The sequence below is a fragment of the Pteronotus mesoamericanus genome, unplaced genomic scaffold (genome assembly GCF_021234165.1).
Source record: "Pteronotus mesoamericanus isolate MK-2021 breed Mesoamerican mustached bat unplaced genomic scaffold, CSHL_Meso_final contig_20, whole genome shotgun sequence".
Classification (NCBI taxonomy): Eukaryota; Metazoa; Chordata; class Mammalia; order Chiroptera; family Mormoopidae; genus Pteronotus; species Pteronotus mesoamericanus.
Genome location: NW_026555085.1, coordinates 38,671,902 through 38,692,418, shown reverse-complemented (window position 1 = coordinate 38,692,418; position 20,517 = coordinate 38,671,902). Strand labels below are relative to the sequence as shown.

Here is a 20,517-nt window from a genome sequence, read left to right as displayed (position 1 = left end):
AAAGGGAGAGGACAAAGGAGAACAGATTTTTTTTCCAAAGACTTTCTAATCTTGAATTATTTTTTTCTCTTGATGGTTTACAAAGTTCCAGGTTCTTTCTCTGCATTATTGCTACAATTCATCATTCAGATGATTCTGAGAATACTTGGCAGAGAGTCTTACACATATCAAGTACTGTGTGTATTTCCAGATTTCATCAAAGACTTCCATTCTTCAATTATACTCCTGCCAATGATAGAAGGATTTTTAGAGGAAGGAATTTAGGAGCATGTTTCACTGTAAAACTCAGTCTTAGAGCAGTTGAGAGCTGTGATCTGTAAGCGGCCAGGCATGATCGTATCCTGAGTCTTCACAAGTCATGAAGTAATGTGATTTGATTGTGGAATCAGATTCATGGTCTGGAAGATGTATCTTGTAGAAGTTATTAGTAGGCCTAGATGGCGGAAAGTGAGATGAGTCAAAGGATGGGCAATGAAAAGCATGACATGAGGGAATACAAGAATCAGTGTAAAGATACAAACTGACTTTATCATTCGCTTTTTAAAAAATGTGTTGAAAACATTCACCAAATCTATCCACTATGATAACATATAAACAAAGAAACATTCTTTCATTCACTCATTTATTTATCCTTATCAGAGGACATGCTTATTTATTTTAGAGAAAGGGGAAGGGAAGGAGATAGAAAAAGAAAGACACAGCGATTGGCTGCCTCTTGTATGTGCCCTGACTGCAGATGAAACCTGCAAGCTAAGCATGTGCCCTGACCAGGAATAAAACCTGCAACCTTTGTTTATGGGGTAACATTCCAACCAACTGAGCCATCCCAGGCAGAGTAAGAAACATTCTTGTAGAGCCAGGGGAATGTATTCAATAAGGTGGTCTAATAGAGTCAAGTATGGATTTAGATAACTACTACTTTTTCCCTCAAATTTAATAAAAATACAAAAACAGGAAACTAGATCAGTCTCATTTATGAGTATATACATTTCCAAGTTTATGAATATAGACACATGATTCCAAACAATTACATTTAATCCTACAATATAATCAAGTAGAGGTTTTGTTTTGTTTTTTTGAGGTGATTAAATAATAGGAATTCTATCAATATAATTCAACATCAACAAATTTAAAGTGAAAAACATATCAATAGGTGCTGAAAAGATTTTTTTTCAATTAGAGTTACCATTTAATACTATCTTGCATTAGTTTCAGGCGTATAGCATAATGGTTAGACCGTCATACACAAAGTGTTCCTCCCTAGTATTTCCAGTACCCAACTGGCACCATACATAGTTATTACAATATTATTGACTATATTCTCTAAGCTGCATTTTACATCCTCATGACTGTTTTTTAACTAGTGATTTGTACACCTCAACCCCTTCAGCTTTTTCATCCAGGCCCTCAACCCCTGCCCTTTTGGCAACCATCAGTCTCTTTTCTGTGTCTATGTCTGTTGCTGTTTTGTTTGTTTATATTGTTCTTTAGATTCCACATATAAGTGAACCCATATGGTATTTACCTTTCTCTGATTTTTTAATTTAGCATAATACCTGTAGGTCCATCCACGCTCTTACAAATGTTAAGATTTCATTCATTTTTATGGCCAAGTAATATTCTGTTGTATATATGTACCACCACTTTTTTATCCACTTGTTTATTGATGGGCACTTTGGTTGCTTAATTATATTCCTTTTAATTAGTGTTTTGAGTTTCTTCAGATATATACCCAGAAGTGTGATTCCTAGGTTATAAGGTCGTTGGTTCCATTTTTTTTTTTTTTTTGAGAAAACTCCATACTGCTTTCCACAGTGGCTGCACCAATCTGCATTCCCACCCATAGTGCATAAGTGTTCCCCTTTCTCCACATCCTCACCAACACTTATTTGTTCTTTTATTGATGGTAGCCATTCTGACAGGTGTGAGGTGATACATCATTGTGGTTTTAATTTGTGAATTTGAGCATCTTTTCATATGTCTATATGTCATCTGTATGTCCTTTTTGGAGAGGCAGGTCCTTTGTCTACTTTTTAAAACTGAATTGTTCAGTTTATTTTAGTGTTGAGTTTTATGAGTTCTTTATAAATTTTGTTTACTACTCCCTTATCAGATGTATCACTGCTAAATATGTTCTCCCATGCAGTGGGGTTGTCTTTTCATTTCGTTGATGGCTTCTTTTGCTGTGTGCAAACTTTTTAGTTTGATGTAGTCCCACTTGTTAATTTTTGCTTTTGTTGAAAATTTAAAAAATTAATTGCCAAGACAAATGTCAAAAAGCTTACTGCCTATCTTTTCTTCTAGTTTTATGATTTTTGGGTCTTACATCAAATCTTCAATCCATTTTGAGTTAATTTTGGTCTATGGTGTAAGTAACATTCTTTGGTATGTTACTGTCCAGTTTTCCCAACACCACTTATTGAAGAGATTGTCCCTTCCCCATGGAATATTCTTGGCTCCTTTGTCATAAATTAGTTGATCATATATGAGTGAGTTGATTTCTGGAGTCTCTATTTGGCTACATTGATCTGTGAGTCTGTTTTAATGACAATAACATACTACTTTGATTACTGAAGCCTTGTAATATAGTTTGAAATAAAAGAGCATGATGCCTCTGGTTCTTTTTTTTCTCAAGATTGCTTTGATTATTCAGGGTCTTTTATGGTTCTGTACAAATTTTAAGATTGTTCTATTTGATACTTTCTTTAAAAATGCTTAAAATAATAACTACTTCTTCACCTGTACCTCACACTCCTACTAATTGGACTGCACATTATTAGATGATTATACCTAATAGATATGTGCATTCCCTTGATGTAGGATGGACTCTAGGATCAATTACTAAGTACCAGGACCCTGGTCAGCATTCAGTGCCCATCACAAGTGTCTTGTATCCATCGAGCATTTCTGGATCCCACCATATTCATAGATATAAATTATTTACCTAATATTTTGGTTGGTTATATATTTGTTTTACTATCTGTTTAGACTATAAACATGTTGAGAGAAGCCTATGCATTCCTGTCTCCACAGTTTCTGTAATTCCTAGAAGAATGTCTTAATTGTTTATAGTAAATGTCACTATACATTTGTTGTTTTGAATTTACTGGAAATTGTAGTAATTTAAAAGATACAATACTACTATAGATATATGCAGTAGTGCCGCCTTATTCACAAATTTGTTTTCCATAGTTTCAGTTATACATATGATTTAATACTATCCACAGTAAATATCAGGCTTCCACTGGCGGTCTTGAAATATATCTCTCACAGACAAGGGGTGGACTGCTGTACTGGTTATTACCTGAAGGAATGTCAGTGACATTTTTCAATATGAAAAAACTTTTCAATGCTTTATTCTAAACTAAAAAAATTTACCTTATGTCTTTAACCTGATCATGCAAGCAATATTTACATGTCTTTTAAACCTGCTCAGTAATGACCATGAATAGTCCAAATTCCTATATGAGTTCATGTATAATTCTTCTTGGAACTATTACAAACATATATTTATTTAGACATAAACAGAAAGTAGGTAGTTCTTAATGCAAATTCTATAGCAAAAAGGTAAATTTACTTCATTTACTTTGGAGCTTAGCTGCAATAGGGTATAATACTTTATCATGATAAGAATAGATAGAATGGAGCAAATGATTTTAGAGTTCACTTCTATTAATATTAGCTATATATTCTACTACAATATTTATACTAGGGGGACCTTGAAATATATTGGCATTTTATGAACCAAATGATTACTCTTTTTTGAAGTTATTTAGATTGATTTTTAGTTAACCGTGGTTTTCATGTATAACTCATTCTTCTGAACAGTTAAAAATTGCCAGGTGTGCTTTTGGTTTTTTTTTTAATTATCACAGTATCGTGAAGTTCTCTGTCCTGATAAACACCATAGCATCCCAGGCAATTTCAGGGCAAGTGTGTAAAGCAGGCTGAGTGTGTCTTGGTACTTTTCCATTTGCTTTCAGAATCTCACTCTAGGCTTTTTGACTTTTATCAGAATTTATCTGTCTTGGGTTCTACCTCTATCCTAAATGCCTATTCTCTTAATAAGTAATTGAATAAACTCTATTGTTCCAAGGTGTTAACAGCTCATAGACTATTAATAAATTTTAAACTAGCTCCTCTCTTTAGAGACAGTCTGCACTAAACCTACGTGCCTTAGCGGCCCTCCCTCTCAACGTGACTGAAGTGCCTGACTGTGGGGGAGGCCTTTCCTGTAGTTACCACATTCCCTCACACTGGCAGCTGCCTGGTCTGCTTAATCATATGCTCAGACACTTTCAGAAACAGCCGAATAAAAACTAAAATAAATGACATTAAGATGACAGCTGATAGATACACTTCTATATTTTGGTGTGATTTTTATATTCTCAGTGTCACATTGTTAGAAAATACCCAAAACAAGGGGGAACATACCCACCTGGAAAATGCCCAGGTGTTTTGTGTTAACACCCTGCTGGAAATATTGAATGAGCCTCGGTACATAAGCCATGTGGCTGCGTGCATCTGATACAGTGCTATCAGTTTATCTTACTATCTAGGTCTTCTAAAATGGAAGGAGCCTTGACAGGGAGCTTCTACAGTCCCATGGCTATTTCTTATTACCTAATCCATTTTCTGTAACAGGGGCCTTCAGAAGAGGAAACACTTTCCTGGAAGAAAAATCACCAGATATTTTTGTAGAACATTTTTAGAATTAAAATATTTTTTATTTTTATTTTTCTATTCCTGAGCTGGGCTTGAGAAAGTCAAAGTGTACAGATATTTTTCAAATGGTGAAAAAATATTAATATTTCGTCACATGCAGCTAAATTTCACATTAAAACTTAGATTCTGAAGTTAAGGCTATAGACATATAATGCCAATTTCCTAATTACTATTTTAGTCAGAATTCAGTCAAGGTTAACTAGGCATTTTTGTAAAGTTATTATCCTTGAAGCGGACACTGCTGCTTGCTTACCCCACATCCACTTCTCCCTCCTTTTTCATTTGCTAACACTAGTTTTGTTCAAGATAATAATAAAGCAACGAAAAATGTACATTTTCTAGTCTCTCTTAAGGCTAAGTCTGGTCAAAGAGATGTAAAGATAAGTATCTGGGTGGGTTTCTGAGAAAACTCTTCAATAGAAGGCAAAATCGGGTGGAATGCACATTCTGCCTTCCCTCTTCATCGTTTTTCCTGCTTGGAGATACAGATGAAATGCTTGGCAGTAGAAGAGCCATTTTGTGAGCATGCGGATGAGGGCCACCCACAGACGGACAGAAAGGGCCGGATACTGTGCAGCTCAATATACCCAGGCTGGGAGGCCGTGTTTTCCTGTACTATGTTGGGGTTCCCTTCCTCCACTTTAGTCATTTAAAATTGGAAACTTGAGGCTTCATCTAGGCAGGAAGGGAACTCTTAAAGTTTCTTAGCCTTGGAAAGGTGCTGGTCTGCTGTCTCTGATAGGTAAAGGAGAAAGATGATAAAGGGACAAAAATAGTCATATTCCTTGGCAGCAGATAATGTAATACAAGGTACTGCACATTGGAGGTGTGGCTCACAGTTAGGTTGTTTGTATTTAATGCTGAAAAAAATATGAGGATGTGACAGTTCATTAAATTCAACAGTTTGATAATTTATATATGCTGGCCAAGGGCATGCGGAGGTGAAGTCTGACACTTTCAGAAATAAGCATGCTGGTACAGGAGGGGTGAAAACAGAACATGGTATTTTTTGTATTTCTACAAACTCAAGAGGTGAAAGAAAACTGGATCAATGCAAGACAGAAAATCAAGTCAAAGAATATAGACATATAATCTAAATGTTAAATTCAATGATCACTAAATATAATACACCATTGGCTCAGTATCCTATATGCCAGATTTTATTAGGAGCAACAAGTAGAATCAACTAAAATTAGTAGTCTTGAAAAGAATGAATTCAACACAATACTTTAAAGGAAAAGGTCCACTATCACTGTAATAATTAAATGAGAAAAGTACCGCTGAGTTTTAATAACTTAGCCTTTTTTACCTACTAGAGGCAAAGAAGGCAGTAAATTTCAGGCAAGGAGATGAGGAGGATGAAGTTCACTCTCTGTCAGCAGTTAACTATGCAGCTTGAAGGTTCTAAAGCCCAGTGGAAAGCGCTTAAAGAGCTGACAAATAATCAGGGGCTTGGCTAGGGTCCCAGCACAATACTGTACACGGTCATGCTAGCAACTTGAGAACAGAGCAGGAGAACCACATGCATGTTATATCTAATAGAGTGTTTATACATGGGCATGTGTAAAAAAATATAAATATAAATTAAAAAATAGAAGTATATTCAAATATATATTTGAATAATACAATATAAACATATAGTTATCTCTAGGTATACAGGTATATTTATATTCTATTATATAGTTATATATTGCATATTATATACATCTACAATTATATATTATATATTGTATTATATGTATGTATATATAACTATATATTATATAATATATATGCATGTGTGTATAAAGATATAAAATCAGTGAACTTATGATTGCAAACGAAGCCCATGTTCACTTAAGACTATGTTTCCTACGAAGATTGTTATCGTATCCTTTTCCTGTCTTTGCATCCTGGGTGTCAGACCCATATGAAGAGGTAAAAGGCAAGGAGGCTGACTGGAGCAGAGGGTAGTTAATTAGAGAAGATTTCCTAGAGATGAGCTGCAAGCCATTGCTGAAAGAGAGTAAGTGGTATTGATTGGTAAATCATCTTTTGATCAAAGTGCTAGGCAAAGAAAAATAAAAAGGATTCAATGGGTATTAATCTATTTTGCTTTATACAGATGATGGTACAGTCATCTACCTTAAATGTTGGGTCCTCGAGACTGGTTCTGAGGGGCTTATGTCTAATTTGTGGGGTAGCTTATATGAAAAGTTCTAAACTCCTGAAACTACTAACATTTGGGATCTTGATATTTTGTCTTGTGTCCTAAGGGAAATAGTTCAGTATGCAAGAGTTGTACATAAAACTATTCATGAGGGGAATATAAATAACCAAGGGTTTTAATAATCTGTAATGAGCTTTGTTTAAAAATAATGATTTTTCTCATTAACTGGTTTTACCTACTTTTCTCAAATCTGTTTCTTGAGGATGAATTTATATAATGAGGTAATTAATAGCAAAATGAGCAGACTGAAAAGAAGAAAAAGGTCTATAGTAGAAGAGGAGTTTGGACAAGAATCACAGAGCGAGAGGATGATTCGTATTTGTTTGACAAAAATAGATACCGAGTCTTCAACAAGAACAGATGTGGCAGAGGCTCCTGCTGGTTGAGACCTTTGAGAAAACAGAATCTTACTGAGCAAGGCTTTCTGTAAAGGCAGGCCATCAACTGAACATATATTGATGGCTTATTAAATTCCAACTGGCCATTTACTAGTTGTTTGAGCTGGGCAAGTTATTTGAACCTCACTAAACTTCAGTTTCCTCATCTAAAATTTATAAATAATAACAGTAACTCCTCTATTGGATTGTTGAGATGATTACATTAAATCACATGTTTAAAATGTAGCACAAGAGTACAGATTTTTTTGAATAAGTATTATCTACTATCATCATAATCATCTTTAAGTTTTTACCCAAAGTGAAGAAGACCACCATCTATAAGATCCTTTGCATCTAGATGAAGGCTACTGGTATTATTCAAATACTGTACTGTGGTCAATAATAGGACACATCTCACGCTTACTGTGAACTGTTCACCTAGAGCTGTGAATTTTGAATTGTTCATCTAGAGCTGCGTAAAGAACGTGAGGCGGCATCTTTATCTACTTTCCTCTATCAAGAAAGTCTTTCATAGATGGTAGTAATCTAGCAGAGACTTCCTTTTTGCATAAAAGAGTGGTACTGAGTACCCTAAACACGAGATGATTATTTTAGAGCCTTTCTGATATTAGAAGGCCCTACAAGATATGAAGATCTGCAAAATGGCCCATTTTGCCAAGTCCCTAACTCCATCCTCCATCAAGACATGATATTTAAAGAGGTAGCTTGACTGCCTCTTTTTAATGTTATTTCTCTACTTATCTGGCTAGTGTGAGATGGCTCAACTTATTCAAGTTCTATTCTAGAGGCCAGATGGTAAAAAATAATTTCTGATTCCTAAATAATATGCCCTTTGGGTGACTAACTCAGTAGCATCATAGATTAAATCCTAAGACTTCAAAATTTTGTTTGCATTCTCTGGGTAAATATTCTGTGGTTTGACTCCTACCTACCACTTTTTTGGGTGATCAGAAGAAGCAGATTGGTGGGTATGATGATAAGATGGATTCCACACTGATTTTAATTCTTGGATTTCTTCTTATAAAGAATAGACAGTCCCGAATACACGGACATCGCATTTCTCTGTTCTGACAGATCGCAAGTCAATTTTAAATAGCTTTACCCAATTCTTTCTCAGGAAGAAAAAGAGCCGCATCCCCAGTTGCTTTCTCAGGATCTCTATCCTCAATTATGGGGTCATCAATCCCACTCAGTAACTTTTTCACTATTTTATAGTACAACATTAATCTTAGTCTAAAGCTGGAAACCTCTTTAAAGTAGTTCTCGATGAAGCAGTGCAAACCAGGTGATTTGGTTATTAATATAAGTCTATTAAGTAAAAGAACAGAGCTCAGAGACTGGAATAAAACAGCGAAGTTCTTCAAGGACTAATTCTGCTGGGAAAACTCAGCACTTTAAAATTTTATGTTTCTGCCTGCCTTGCACTCCTCTCTCTTTCTCTCCCTTCAGTCCTATTACAAACATTTATTGAGTACCCTCATGTGCCATACTCTATGGTAAGTGCTAAAGATACAGAGATGAATAGGACAGGATCCCTACCTATAGAAGAACTCCTAGCATGCATCTAGGAAGATAAAGAAGTAAATAAATAATGACAAGGCAGAATGCATGCACTAAGAGCTATAAAAGAACTCTAAAGAGACTTGAGTCACATGGTGTGAGAAGACGCTGAAGGGCAGAAAGGAGTTTAGTTGTGAATGATGATCCTGTAGGTTCGCTTGCTGTTAGACGGTATGGCAGCATGTTTTTGGAGAGAGGGCTTTAAAATTATTGTCAGCATAAGTAAAACACCTGTGTGACCACTACCACAAGGGCCTCTGTCTTGGTCAGTGGATAGGCATTGAAGCAAGGGAGAAGTAGAGTGCTTAAGCAGGGAGCAGGGAAGGTTATTACCAGTCTCTGCAACAATTCATGATGCAGAATCCCTCTGCCTTCTCTAAGGCAGTGGAAATAGACTGGATGACTGGTGTGTGCAGTCAACAGCCAAATCACTTCTAAATGTTAACAAAATCTTAAAGAGGGTGATTGGTTCCATGAGGTCTACAGTTACTTAAATGTTTGATACTCATCTTTCTGAAAGAAGGCATAGATAGCAAGAGGAGGCACGAAGTAGTATTCTTGAGAAAAAGAAATCAAAGCTGATGAAATACCTGATAAATGCTGGAAACAGAGATCCAGATGGCCATTACTGATGAAAAACAAATGTCCAAATAGTCATTGGGGGTAAAATCAACAAGAAACACATTCTTCTTTAGGACGCCAAATAGATTATCCAAGACAGTATCAAAGCCTCCCCTACCAGGCAGAAGGCAAGAGCCAGATTTTTGGAGCAGTATCAGTGACTGCCCAGCCAGGCAAATGCCAGAGGGTAAAATAATTTCCTAGAGGCTGCTTAGCTAAGCTTTGATACATTGGCCTTAAGTAAGCAAGAAATGCATATATTTTTTAAGAGCACTGGATCCAAAGCCTAAGATTAGTGACAACAAAGGGATGGGCTGAAAAGTGACCAGATCCTCTCCAATAATACTATTTGGAAGTTGAAAGCCAAATTTAGTTGACCTCAGATAATCTAATCATCTCCCAAAGGCCAACTGAACAAGGTTGGGTTCATAGAAATTAAAAGCCAGCACATCGGTCTATTTTTCTTTCTATTTTCAAAATGCATCACCATTGCTTCAATGAAATCAGCCTGTTAGAGCTTGCTATCAAAGGATGAGTGAAACTGCGTAACACACAGGGAGGTTTAGAAACATAAAAGAAAAAAACTTATTATCAACATTTTATCTTGTTATTGAAATAGAGGCTGGGCCTAGAGCAAAGTGAATTAATTATACATTTCTTGTTTTGTTTTTTTATCAATTGACCACCATCTCTCCATTTTTAAAAATCATATTTTTGAGATATAATTGACATACAGTAAATGTACCCTTTTTAAAAAAGTGTTTAGTTTTATGAATTTGACAAATTACTTTTAGGAAGACAAAAATGTTATAGAAATAATCCTTTTTAAAAATATCCACCCTTTTTGAGGATATGTTTATTGATTTTTTTAATAGTGAGACAGAGAGAGGACGGGAAATGGGGGCGGGGGGAGAGAGACGGAAGTGTGAAAGAGAAAAAGACACAGATCCACTGCCTCTTGTACATACCCTGACCACAGATTGAAACTGCAGCCTACATAGGTGCCCCAACTGGGGACTGAACCCGCAACTTCGTGGAGTACAGGATAATGCTCTAATCAAGATGCTCAGGCAGAAAATGATCATATGACTTTTATCCTTCATTTTGTTATTCTGGTATATCACATTGATTGATTTGCAGATGTTGAACTATCCTTAGAAAATCCTACTTGATCATGGCATATAATCATTTTAATGCATTTTTAAATTTGGTTTGCTAATAGTTTGTTGAGGGTTTTTTCATCTATATTAAAACTGTAAAATAAATTTTACAAGATATTACTCTCACATTTCACACTTTAATGACTTCCCATAATACTGTTTAATTAAGCCCCTTGCTGTTTAAAATCCCTTTACTTCACTTGGATATCTCTTTCCAGTTCAGATCTTTTCAACTGGATCTGAAAATGAGATAGTCAGTCTGAAAGGTAAGTATTGATAACTAACAAAGGTATTAGGAATGGAGAGCCATAAACAGCAGATATATATATGAGGAGGGACCCCCCAAAATGGAATTATCTTCTGAAGGGCAGGCTTTCAGTGTTCTAGGTGAGTGTTCTAGGAAGCCATCTGTATCAGTGTATCAACTGGCATTTTTGTGAGAGGCTGTGTTGCGCTTCAGTGAATTTTTTTGGAAGACTCTTTCACGGCATTTGCCCTTTTCATGATGGGTGATTTATGAGCACACCTGCCCACACCACACTGAGGCTGAGTGTTCAGCAGTTTTTGACCAAAAACAGAGTGACATCCTGCCCGACCATACCTATTAACCCCATCTTGCCTGCAGCGACTTTTTTCTTTGCCCAGATGAAAAAAATCCTCAAAGGGAAACATCTTGCCACTGTGGAAGAGGTGAAACCAAAAACAGCAGAAGCACTAAAAGGCATCAAAATCGATGAGTTCAAAAACTGTTTTGAGCAGTGGAAAAACATCTCGATAGGTGTATGGCATGAAATGGAGAGTACTTTGAGGTACTGAAGTTTAAATATGTAAGAATAAATACACAATTTTTTATAAATCCCTTTTTTGGGGGTTCCCCCTCATATAATCAAATAGATATATTTACTTTCCTCATTAAAACCAAGGTGTAAAAGCAGCAGCAAGAACTTCCCTCTATGGAGAAATGTAACAAACTGTTCGTTTATACTCATGTTTTTCTACTAATTTGATCTAAGTTGTCAAAATATCCAGTGAGTCAGATATACAACTCACTAGACAGAAAAACTTTAACACCCATTTGCAGCGATTTTACATAATAAAATAAAACTAAAAAAAAAGTGTACTTTGTTTAAGTGTTGTTTCTTAAACATTAAAGCTGGGAGATTCTTTGAAAACAGTGTTCTGATTGGAGGGGGTGGAAAAAAGTGAGTACTATAATTCTGTCCTTAGAGACTCATAATTCATATTGAAATTTTGAGGTTTCAGTAAATTAGCAAGTTTAATATGCAATTTGAGCATAGCATGCTTTTTATTTATTTATGGAGAATATTCTAAAGAACATGTTGACATTAATAAACGATGATAAGTGGCCAACATAGGCATAAAAGACAGTAATGGAGTCATTGTTGAAAAAAAAATCTAGTCATTTTCAAATGTTAAAAAATAAGTATGGGTTCATACTTACCTGATAACAGTAAATGTATTTATTCCAAATAAATAAGATATCATAACTATGGGCTGCATATTTAATTTTAGTGGAAAACTTCATCTAAAATCTATTTGCTTTCCTATATGTAAAATCTACTGTTTTCTGATCCAGAGCTAAATGACCATTCCACACAAGGTGAACAGCAAGTAAAGAGAGTTTTCTCAATCTTTAATTGAGAAAAGTATGCTATTTACAACATAATAGTTGTAAAATCAAAGATGCAAGAATGTGTGTCCTAAAAGTTCTAAATTTGGCCTTTTGCACAGCTAGAGAGAGGACCTAAGAACTGAATTTAAAGCAGGAATAGAACACATAGTTAATTGTAATTTGGTTAAATTTAAGCCTTGTGATTTGACATTTTAACTGTGGTAAATGTGCATGGTTTTTTGTATATGTAATACCAAAGAATTCCAAAATACACATTTCATGTCATAATTTTATAATTCTAAATGTTTGACTCAGGTTTAGAGACTAAAAAATGGGCAGGTAATACTCAAACTTTAAAAATGTTTACAAAAAGAAAAACTAAAAATATCCACAGTATGTGACTATTAAACATTTATTATGAGGAAATAAGATAGGCATATATTTCCTCTAAATTAAAATTTTTTTTGTTAATTTGTTTTTTTTCGGGTACTCACATTTAGGGAGATATAACAGCTTTGTCATACCGAAGGAATATCCGCTCACCTCAAGAATTTTATTCTCAGTATCACTGAATAAATTCGGATTCTGATAGCTTTGTTGTTGTTCAAGTACAGTGTTCTCCATTTTCCTGTCACCACTCCCCCTCTCCTGCCACACCCAACCCCACCTCCTACCCTCAGTCCTACCCCCTTTCGGCTTTGTCCATGTGTCCTTTATACATGTTCCTTGATGACCCTTCCCCCTTTACCCCGATATCACCTCCCCTCTCTCCTCTGGTTACTGTCAGTTTGTCCTTTATTTCAAAGTCTCTGGTTATATTTTGCTTGCTTATTTGTTTGTTGATTAGGTTCCACTTATAGGTGAGATCATATGGTATTTGTCTTTCGCCGCCTGCCTTATTTCACTTGCATAATACTCTCCAGTTCCATCCATGCTGTCGCGAAGGTGAGGAGCTCTTTCTTTCTTTCTGCTGCGTAGTATTCCATTGTGTAAATGTACTGTAGTTTTTTGAGCCACTCATTTACTGTTGGGCACTTAGGTTGCTTCCAACACTTGACTGTTGTAAATCGTGCTGCCATGAACATTGGGTGCATAGGTTCTTTTGAATTGGGGTTTCAGGATTCTTAGAGGGTAATCCCAGCAATGGAATTGCAAGGTCAAAAGGCAGTACCATTTTTAGTTTTCTGAGGAAATTCCATATTGTTTTCCACATTGGCTGCACCAGTCTGCATTCCCATCAACAGTGGACTAGGGTTCCCTTTTCTCCGCAACCTCACCAGCACCTGCTGTTTGTTGATCTGTTTATGATGGCCATTCTGACCAGTGTGAAGTGGTATCTCATTGTGGTTTTAATTTTCATCTCTCTGATGGTTAGTGATGCTGAGCATCCTTTCATATGTCTCTGGGCCTTCTGTATGTTCTACTTGGAGAAGTGTCTGTTCAGGTCCTTTGCCCATTTTTTTTAATTGGATTGTTTGTCTTCCTGGAGTGGAGTCATGGGAGTTCTTTATATATTTTGGAGAGCAAACCCTTGCCGGAGGTATCATTGGCTAATATACTTTCCCATACGGTTGGTTCCCTTTTTATTTTGCTGATGTTTTCTTTAGCTGCGCAGAAGCTTCTTATTTTGATGAAGTCCCCATTTGTTTATTCTTTCCTTTATATCCCTTGCTGTAGGGGACATATCAGTGAAAATATTGCTGTGTGGGATATCTGACAATTTCGTGCCTATGTTCTCCTCTAGGACTTTTATGGTGTCGTGACTTATATTTAAGTCTTTCATCCATCTTGAGTTTATTTTTGTGTATGGTGTAAGTTGGCAAAACAGCAGGATACACAGTCAATATTCAGATATCAAAGGCATTTTTGTACACAAACAATGAAATATCAATCAGAAAGCAGGAAAAAGTCCCATTTGCTATAGCAACAAGAAAACTGGATTTTGATAGTTTTTAAAAGATTAGCAATTTTAGAAATATTGAGCTCATTTACCATGCAAGCCTCATGAGATTTCCACCTTAAGTGTTTATATGTTAACATATATGTTCTCACACAGAAATCTGGAATTTAAGCTAAATTTTAGGAAGTCTTGACCTATACCCTTGTTATATTAGGTTAAACCATATCAAATTTTCTGTATTTAACAGTTTTGACCTACACAAAACAGAAATTTCACATGGCTCAATGTAATACTATATGTATCTCTATACCATTAATAAAATTCACTTTTTAAAATGCTTCATTTGATTAAAAACAAAATCAAATAGAGCAAATGAAACAACAAAACTCTGAACAAATACCTGTAGGTCATTTGAAATTAAAACATCTGGTATAAAAAAATGTGGCTGTTTATTATTTAGCTAACGGTCAATGGTTAATTGCATGAAACTGACACTTGAAAAGATTTCTATCTAAAGCTTTGACCATGTCTCTTTAACAAGATTGGTATTATGCTTACTTCTTCTGAAGACTTAAAAGCTCATCTATTAATTGTGCATTTTAGCTAAATATCCATTTCAAATCATGTACAGTATTTCTCAGGTTAAGTCCTATGATGACTTATTTATTGTTGAATGATTCCAGTTTGGAATACTGACAGGCAATAGTGTTTAATTTACTAATTCATTTTTGTCAGCTAAAAGTAGTTAGGCTTTAAAGCAGGGGGTTACATTTATTAATCTAGATATCTGTGTGTGCGCGTGTATGTGATGCAAATAGCAAAACACATGCAGAAGCCCATGGCAGTCAGCTCTGCTCTGACACAACAGTCACACCTGTCTTTGAGACAGGTCACTATGAAGAAATTATGTGATGCTTTTTATTGCTAATTTGCTATATTAAATTTTACTTATTAAAATAAGGCTGAGTGTTATGAAATACTTTCATTCCATTTACTTGCCTGACGTTCAACAGATTATGACTTGATCACCTCTGTTTCAAGGTCAAGAGTATGCAACTTTTAGAAAATTCATATCAGGGATTATCTTTTCCAAGCAATCTTTTTGTTCTCACTTAAATCAATTTATTTTATTTTGTTTCAATAAGAACAAAAGATTTTTGAGAGGACAGAGAATGATTCTCACATCCTCCAGTGCCTTTTTCAGTGCTCCTTACCCAGGAAGTTTTCTAAAGAAAGGTGGCTGACTACTTGGTTTCTGGAGTACAACATTTTTACTCTTTCCAAAACAAAACAAGAGAATGAACTGAGTCAACAGAAGAGACTACTTCCATCAGTCACAGAAACTGGTATTTTCAAAACACCCATTTTTCAAACAGAATTGACATTTCTGATAGTCAATATTTAAACTGGTTATTCCAGTTTAAACTAGTAGCCATCTAGTTGGATGTGTATGTGAACTATAAAGGTTGGCAAAGATAAGTGTGTGAGGAAATCTTCCTTTGTCAGCCATCATCACCTGGGTGACACTTAGGGAAAATGGCATAATCTCTCGTCCTTCTGAATGCGGGCATTTCAACTGTCCAAAGGTTGCCTCCTGAAATACTTGGTCATGGAAAGCTGAACAATGCTTTCTATTAATGGGCTCAAATCAACTTGGAAGGATCATACAAGACTTACAAGAAAATATATATAATATTTCAAATATAATATATTCCTGTTTGTAACTAGTTACACTGAGAGTTGTGTGATTACATTTTATTTGATAACATCTGAAATTTTCACTCTGCATTTCCTTTTTTTTTAATCTCCCTTCTAAATAGAAAATGTGTCCCTCTATTTCACACATTTTCTATTTTTTTCTCAATCTCTGAGACATTTTGCCATTGGAGTTGTTATGGTATTTTGTTCATATGTTTCTAAGTCATGATGATTTATATTTTTAATAGCTTTAGCTGATCAATAAACAGATGTCTTGGCAGCAACACTGTGGGTTTCCTATTATTGGACATTCTATGAGGAGAGGTGACGTTTAAGGGAAGGAACAAGAAACTAATATTTTTTCAGTACCAACTGTGGTTCAGGCACAGTGCTAGGCATTTGACATGTGACTTCTTATTTAAACCACAATGATTTAGGTGGTAGTACTATAATTATTTCCGAAAGAACAGTGAAGTTGGGCTACATCATGATGGAGCTGTGATTCTCTCCAGATCTCCACGGCTTAGTCTGTTGGGGACCACTTTGTGTGGTATCGGGAACTGTAGCCCCACGCGAGCCAGGCCTTGGGAGTGGCCTGTAAGTCTCGACCAAACAGACATAGCACCGAGGGTTTCCATGTGAGACCTGGCATAAAGAGTGCATTGTATTTACTGAAGCTTGCTCTACTTTGCACTGCCCTGATAAGGAAAAACCAAGTATTTAGTCTCAAAGCAAGAGGGAAGATCCCTGAGCCCCTGAACCTTGGCTTAATAATCATTTAGGGTCAGTGTGTCTAACAGACCCTAACCTATGACCTATGTGTTCCACTTACTGTTAGCTATAGTTCTCTGATGTGGATTGATAAGCTTTGCATGTATGCTGTATGCCCCTGCCCATATCATTCTCAATAAAAGCCATTTCAGAGAAGAGCTCAGGGCATTCCCCACTAGTGGGAATTGCCACCCCCTTTTCTTGACAGGCAAAGGCATCTGGAACGACTTGTTATTTCAAGTCGTTCCCCTGTGGTGAATCAGGGGACTTCATGGGACGGGGTCCCCCACAAAAGTCTGTGTTCTTTCTTATTCTAAATTTAGTATCTTGTGGTGTGACCTTGGAGAAGTCAGTTATGTATTGATTTATCATCACATACTAGAAAAAGGGTTTTAAGTAAATAAATCTAATCTCTCTGGATTATAGTTTCTTTGTCAAAAATGAGAATTTTAATTCAATAATCCCTTGAACACTATGGTTTGATAACTTCCAAACGGACTAGAGTGCCCCCAAAATGTCCAGATTAAGTGGTATATGCATCTCTCATGCTGTATGATACACATTTTATCACTAAGTATGTATTTCAATGCAACTTTCAATTCTTTGCACGTTAAAATATTAAATTCTGTTGCCACAGAACTGCATTAGGATGTTTATGTAGCATAAAATAATCTGGGAGAGTATTAAGTCAGTGTTTGTTGTAAAAGACAGAAATCCCTTTCCAAGGTTTCTGAACTTCTAATGTTTTGAAGCACTACAAATCACTGAGAGTAGCTGAAACTATTTTCTGTCCAGTTCACACACCCTTTTCATTGCTTGTTTTCACAATTTAAGGGACTTATATTATGCCTTGAAGGGTCCTACATCTTTTAAAGTCATACCAAGTATAGGAAAAAGCTGAAGCTATTGTTAAACTGGCTTTTGATCACAAATAGTTCTTTCACACTTACTGTAGTCATTTATTTGTGGAACCATTCATTCACATAATATTTCCTAACTGCCTACAACATGCCACACAAAATGCTGGGTCTCTACATAGTATTGAACCAAAAAGGTGTAAGATATGCCTGGTAGGAGTTTACAGTCTAGTAAAGGAGATTGGTAATAGACAACTAACCTCCCCACCTCCCCCCACCCCCAACACAGTGATGAGTACTGGGAGGAAAACAAATGGAATTCTGTGATAGATCAAATCAGCGGATGGGCAGCTACCCCATGATGGAATCATCAAGGGGGCCCAGCACCCACAGAGGAGCTATCATTGTGAAGGGAAGAGGACAACACTCCATGTAGAGAGGATAACATGCATTAGGATGGATGACTGGGTCCTTGTATATACTCGGACAAACTGAACCCCCATCCTTTAGCTATGACCCTTCAGCTTTTGAAGTAAACAAAGTGAAAATTGGCAAGACCTTCCACCTTCCTGCCTTCTTCAGGGCTCACAAAAGACAATTTTGCAAACGTTTCTCCTGAGAATAACTTTATGATATGCTATGACATGTGTATCTAAATCTATAAAATTAAGTTGAATTTAAAAGAAATATATTCTACAGCATAATTGTATTTTCTCAAGTTCCATTTTTGGAACGATAAGTGGACTTATCGTTCATTCTTTTTTTTTTTTTTTTAAAGGACAAAAACTTCTGGTCCTAGGATTGGCTATATTTACGTAAATCCTTCAAGCCACTTCCAGCTGTAAAACTCTATGATGATCAAAAAAACAAGGTAAGTCTCTTTTTGACTGTTAAGGAATCCAACTCATGATGCTAAATATATGAATATGAAAATATGTGTAGGGAATGTATTATTACTACAGAACTCCTCTTTAAACATAATTTATATGCATTTGCCAAAAAATGTTAACTGATGAAAGTAATCTCCCTCATCCTGAACCTACAGGTTGGAACCTGATCTGAAACAACTGTACTGCAGTAGTTACTTTAAATGATCAAAAAACAATATGATGAATAGAGAACTTACTATAAATTCAAGACATTTCTTTTAAAAACTACACTTCTTTGCTATAAAAGTACCTTTTAATAATGCGACTACCCGATGAAAACCAGCATATCACAGTTTTACTCATAGTGTAATTATAGTTTTGCTAGTTCTGTAACACTGATGTTTGTAAACAGTTTGAATGGCATGTAATTATCTGTCCCTATCTGTAATTATCTGTACTATCCCTGAATCTCTCTGTTAAATGCATAACAAAGTCACTCCAGAATTAAAGGAAGTCATATTAAAGCTACATCCATTTAACTTTACTGTCTGGACATATCACTGTATGAAGTAAAGTGACATTTAGGAGTATTGTGTAACTCAATCTAAACTGAATTGGTGGTTCTTCTGTTTGCTCTCGTTGGCATTCAAAATGTGGATTTAACACAAACCTTTAAAATGTTTACATCTGAAGGGAACCAGTTTACTCATGTCCTTTGTGTCTCTCTCCTCATCCCATCTATCCTGCTCCCTGAGATTAGGTACAAACTGTTGCACTTGCTCATTTCCTCTCCAGTGGGTGATGGGACTGGCCCTGAGAAGCTTCCCATAAAGTAGTGCCACATCTGTGCCCAGCCTGTCCTCCAGATCCTTGACAAGACAGATTGTCTAGGTCCTAGGAGTGGTGGCGATCTGACAGGCACTCCATTCACCCCCATACCTCCCAATTCAATAGGTACTTCTACATACCCACTTCTTCCCATCCATTCATTCAGGTATTCACCAAGTATTTATTCCATGCACTCTGCAGCCTCAAGACCTCTTTGCTTGCTGCCCTCTCTCCCTGATATTCTCTTCACCAAATATTCAGAGTCCATTCTCTTCATCCAGGCTAGTGTTCAAATGTCATGTCTGCAGAGAGGTCCACCCTGACCATCCTACCTAATGACACAGTCCCACAACATTCTATCTCCTCACTGCAACTTATTTTTCTTCACATTTATAGGCATTTATAGGCATATTTTTTCTCTAGCTTCCTCTAGAGGAGGAAGTACTTTATTTTGCTCACTTCAATATCAGCACCCTGTAAACTAGTCTCTGGCATAGAGCTGCCATGCTGTATACACATGCTGAATGAGTGAGTAACTTTTCTGAGGACCTCCTCTGCACTAGGCACTGGCTGGGCCAAGCAGGATATGCATCCAACAGGAAGTCACATACCAATAGCAAGGGAGCCAAGACCCCAAAAAAGGATTGGGCCTGCATGAGGCACATGTGCTGTTCTTCCAGTTACCAATCCCTTCTTTTCCACCCCAGCAGCTGTGCCGTGCTTGCTTTAGGTAATACTGGTTGGCATCTCATGGATGATCACAGGATCAGGCACAACTGTGAATATCTGCTTTATATGTAGACTAGGTAACTTATTTAATCTTATTAGATTCATTCTGTGGGAAGTTTTGCTTAACAGTTTTGTCTAACTTTTGCCTTAAAGATGGGGGAAATAGCTTTAGAGGTAGGTTCTGATTTTCCTCTCTCATTACCCTCACATCTATGCATTTTCTACTCTCAAACAGAGAAATTATATAACTTCTTTTGGAGAAACAAGGTGGGATTGAGAGGGGAGTTTATTGGACAATGGTCTAGATTGTTCTGTCTTTGAGAACTTGTCTGCTTAATGCTTGCAAAGTAAAAAAATAAGGTATGTATTTTTTTGGCACTGTAGATTTATTTATGTGTATATTACTGTTGGTGTATACTGGCCCAGGTTTTTCCTTTCATTTTTAAGTATTCATACTGCTGATCTGTTCACAGAGGTCCTGCAGGCTGATTGTCAAAAGCATATAAAAATCAGTGTCTGAACTTATATTACTGCTAAGAAAAGCAGGTCAAAATAATGA

General features: G+C 36.2%; 1 protein-coding gene across 1 annotated transcript in view; it reads right to left on the bottom strand.

The window, feature by feature from the left end:
- The window catches only part of MEI4 (meiotic double-stranded break formation protein 4), a 128,164-nt gene that overhangs the window by 748 nt on the left and 106,899 nt on the right, over positions 1-20,517 (bottom strand). The gene's annotated exons all lie outside the window — the stretch shown is intronic.